The sequence below is a fragment of the Austrofundulus limnaeus genome, unplaced genomic scaffold (genome assembly GCF_001266775.1).
Source record: "Austrofundulus limnaeus strain Quisiro unplaced genomic scaffold, Austrofundulus_limnaeus-1.0 Scaffold0, whole genome shotgun sequence".
NCBI lineage: Eukaryota > Metazoa > Chordata > Actinopteri > Cyprinodontiformes > Rivulidae > Austrofundulus > Austrofundulus limnaeus.
The window spans coordinates 135,307-139,880 of record NW_013952402.1 but is presented as its reverse complement, the minus strand read 5'-3'; the positions used below and the strand labels follow the sequence as shown (position 1 = coordinate 139,880).

General features: G+C 39.6%; 1 protein-coding gene across 1 annotated transcript in view; it reads right to left on the bottom strand.

Moving 5' to 3' along the window:
* The window catches only part of ltbp1 (latent transforming growth factor beta binding protein 1), a gene marked incomplete in the record, with an annotated part of 130,121 nt that extends 129,065 nt beyond the window's left edge, over positions 1-1,056 (bottom strand). The window contains 1 exon segment of the mRNA XM_014001507.1: positions 1,001-1,056.
* Between the last annotated feature and the right edge of the window lie 3,518 nt (positions 1,057-4,574).

Here is a 4,574-nt window from a genome sequence, read left to right as displayed (position 1 = left end):
TTTTTATTTTTTATTATTTTTTTATTTTGTTTTTTCCAAGTTTAATCATTATAATAATTTGGATTCTCTGTTTTTATAAGAAAACTTCAAAAAACAAATTTGGCTTCCTCCTCGATGAGTTAATTTTCATTGGTTATGGGAGAAGAGTTCCCTGTAATTATGAGTTCACACTTTGGTGATTATGATTATAGGATGAATAAAAAGCTTCTTTGATTTGTTGGGTCGTTTTTTTAAATTATTTTTTTGTGCCTTGTAACAAAAGTCTAATAGGTTTTCTTCAAACACACACTAATAAGGGGCGTGATGGCAGGCCTTTGAAAAGTTCTATTAAAATTTGAACTTTGCAGTGAAAATGTTGCTCTTAGTTCAAACCTGAGGTTTTGTTTTTTCTGGACCAACAAGACTGTGGTTCTAAAAACGTGGTTGAAAACCTGAAAGTGTAGCTGCAGTCTCCATGATGGCTTAGACAGTTTGAGTCAGTACTAATTAAATATTACTGATTAATGAACTAATTAAGGTTGATTAAGTTGTATGTAAATTATACCCATCCCACATTTCATTAACAGGGTCCAGTTTCTATCAGTGCTGATTAAATTTCATGGTGTTTCCATTAAATTTTTCTTATACAGTACTACAAATATACTTAATATTTTATTAAATATAGGAAGCTTTGTATACACCTGAAAATGATCAGTTTTAAATTACTAGAATGGTTGTCATAAACGTATTAAAACTTTGAGGTTCCAGAGTCCAATAACTAATACTGTATGTTTCTTTATCTGTTATAAAACAGATGTTTTTCTTTTGCACTATCAACCGGTTAATGATGACTGAGGGGAATTGGACCCATGGATGCATWTTGACATGAGGAGCTTATATTAAAATACACTTTATTCTAACAAAATAAGCTGCTGTGGCAGCAAAAAACTACAAAAAACCCAACACGATGCACAGGGAGGCACAAGCAGAACAGGCAGTGTGWTGCATTCTGTGTTTTTACCTGCAGTCCAGTTGGTTCCTGTGGTGATTTGTCCGCAGCTGCTGCTCGTTCTCCTGATGAGCTCCTGAGCTTTATAAGGCCTTCTCTGAGTGCTGCTCTTTGCTGGAGCAACACACTATGATGGTTAGTGTCTCAGCCGCTCATGTAGTCTGTTTACCTGAGTTTTCCTGACGTTCTCTCTGTGTATTTGTGAAGATTCACTAGACGATAACAAGTCTGCCCCCCCTTGAGCTTCTCTGTGGAAGACCTTCAGCCTGCTGCTGCATGTTAACCTTACCTGGAACTAGCTCCTGAATCTGTCCTCTTTTCTGTGCTGTTTGCCTCCTGGAGTTATGTAAGAAAACAAACCAACTAACAAACCAGTTCCCCTGAAAACAATACTTACCTGCTCCTTCCCTTCCAGCTTGAACTGGACCTTCACCTCCACCTAGTACGTCGTGCTGGAGCAGAGGTGGGCAACAAGGGCTGCAGCCCTGCATGTTTTACTTGTTCCTCTGCTCCAACACACCTGATTTGAATGAAAGGTGATTATCAGGCTTTCTTCAGAACTTGGAGGTAATTCACTGACTGAATGCAGGGCTGCAGTTAATGCCTTCTCAGAATGGTCTGTACTTCTCATCCAACCACCATTGAATTCACTCTATTTAGGTGGTGCAATTTATCTTAGTGGATTTTTTTTCCTAATTAACTTTTTTAATGTAGGTAGGGAGTAGAAAATACAGAAAACTGTGTGAAAATGTAAGAAGTAGAAGTTAAAAAGTAGACTGACAAGAATATTTAGGTATAGATAACCAAAATGTCTACTTAAGTACAGTAAGAAAGTATTTGTACTTATATACTTTACAACTCTGAGAACTGGACATGGTGTAATGCTCACCTGATGCTGGAGACTGACAGATTAACGAGAAGGATGCAGATGAGCCTTAATGGAATGAGGAACAGGTGTAGGTGGGCATGGTAGGACAGAGGAGCAGACAGCAGACACTCGCCAGTCACCAATTACTTATAGTTCCACTAATCAAACACAACCTTAAAGAAATGTTCTGTCAAATATGTAGTAACATGCACTGGTGACAGTTGTTAACTATCAGAAAGCACAGAGTGTGGAGACATATCCAAACTCTTCGTTCGGTTTCAGCTCAGTTGATTTGTTTTCAAACAAGGATTCAGAAAATAAAAGTCCATCTGTGGAGAATCTGATGTTTTGGCTGCATGGGAGGAGCCTCCACTACTCACCTGTTCTTAATGAGACCACTGGTATTTAATCAACCATTCTTCACTGGAACATTCTGTTGACTTTGGTCAACATTAGTGACAGCTGCTAGACTGGGTTTGTAATCTTTTTGAGTAATCTTGTTTTTGCTTGTGTTTCAAAGACCTGTTTCTCCTGAGTTGCTGAATTTACCCAATACTTACCTTTTATTATAGTCCATGTGAAGTCTCTGTCGCTGTGTCAGTTGAACTGTTTCGGGTAACCCGATACCATCCACTCACCCACTTATTTTCATTTGTTTATCTGACACTGGGTTGTGGAGGTAACGGTGTTTAAAAAAATCTTTCCCAGCAACCCTCTCCTGGAGGATCCCAGGATGTACCGGYCAGAGAGGATAAATAATGCCTTCACATGTCCAAACTCATTGACATTCATTGTATCTGAGCACCAAATTTTCCTTTTCAAAGCTGGAAATTAAAGTTATTTTTGTCCCATCCATCCATTTTCTGTACACGCTTCTTCCTTTTCAGGGTTGCGTGGGTCACTGGTGCCCATATCCAGCAGTCACAGTGCGAGGGGCGGGGTACACCCTGGATAGGTTGCAGGTCCATCACAGAGACCCACATAGAGACAAACGAGACAAACAACCATTCACTCTCTCACTCACACCTAGGGACAATGTAGAGTTATCAGTTAACCTAACAGTCATGTTTTTGGTCTGTGGGAGGAAGCCGGAGTACCCGGAGAGAACCCACGCATGCACGGAGAGAACATGCAAACTCTACCCAGAAAGGTCCCCGGGACCGGGATTTGAACCGGTGACCTTCTTGCTGAGAGGCATCAGCTCTACCAACTGAGCCACCGTGCCACCTATTTTTGTCCCATCTCCTATAAAATACTGTAAACACACTTAAACAATATGATAATTAGATGGTTCTGCCAGTTCAGGAATTACTTTTAGTTCATCTTATTTTTGCAGAGTGATTGCTTGAGCCTCACTTTCTAGTCTGCCTTTCTTGTCCGCCTGTCTTGCTGGGAGGGCTGAAGTTCATACGTTAAAATGTTGGCATTTTGTTGTCTTAGATTTCTAGAAATAGACGTCTGAAATTATTGTAATAGAAATAATTTTTCATACTTACGTTGATTACACAAGAGTTTAGTAGTTCATATACTGTATATAAAAGTGATGTCTGAGCAGGATTTTGTTGTCCAGCTGTCATCAGAGCRGATGGGAATCCCACAGGAGAAGCTGGTAGAGACAGGGTTACGGTGTCTCTGTTCCTGCTGCTGTCACAAGCTTGAAAAAGATGAGCATGTATGCAACACATCACTAGAGAGTTTTTCCTTATGTTTCTTTTTTCAGGAACATGTTTCCCTTGCTGATCCTGTTGGGAGCTTTCCCCACAGAACCTATCCCTGTTGCCTGTTGTTTTTGTCAACCAGCATGTCTCCTCTGCTCCCCAGCAGAGCTCATAACAAGATGGGTTAGGACAGTAATAAAAGAACAGATCTCAATAAGAATTCTCAGTCAAAATCAAACAAGACAAATTTCTCAAAATGTTCACAGGAGAGCATTCAGCATCTTGAGTGTTGACCAAAATATAAAGGAACCAAAAATTGGAACTATTAGCTCTACATTAGCTTCTCAATTGGTGTTAACAGGTTCTAGCATTTGATACCTTGYGAATACCCACTGCTCTTAAGGTTAGATTAGACTGAGGTTTGTAGGGAATTTAGGTCAGGGATAGGCTTTAGAATTTAATGAAAAATGAATTGAAGTCAATAGAAAGCTCCTGTGATGATAGAAAGACGTGAAATTCAAATACGGCTCCGGAGTGTTGGGAGACCAGGTTTTCCAGAGAGTCTCAGGGACTGTTTTGATATCTATTTAATAACTGATTAGCTCACATAACATTGGAGACCTTGTTGAACCAGAGAGGTCTACTTCACGTCATTGTAACTACATTTTAAAGTTTTCTGGACTCAACTTAGACTCCCAAGTGATGTAGATGGGTGTGGTCAGTCAGTAGACATGTTTTTAGCGGCCAAGCAAACCAAACTCTAAACACATTTTTTATGAATAAAAAAAAGGCAGTTTTATAAAACATCAGTTTACTCTGTGTGAAAGACTGTTTAGCACAAAGTAGACATTCCATCTGAATGTGGCTCTGTTTAAGCTCTGCTGTAAAATGAAAGATAAGACCCACACACAGATTTGAAAAGAGAGACTTCTATTGTTGTTGGTGCTGAATGAGGTGGCCATGCTGTCTGTTGACCAGTGTTGTACAATCACAGTATTCTCCAGTTAGGTTCTAATAACCACTTCATAGCAGGACTAAAGCCTCTGCATGGTCCATCTGA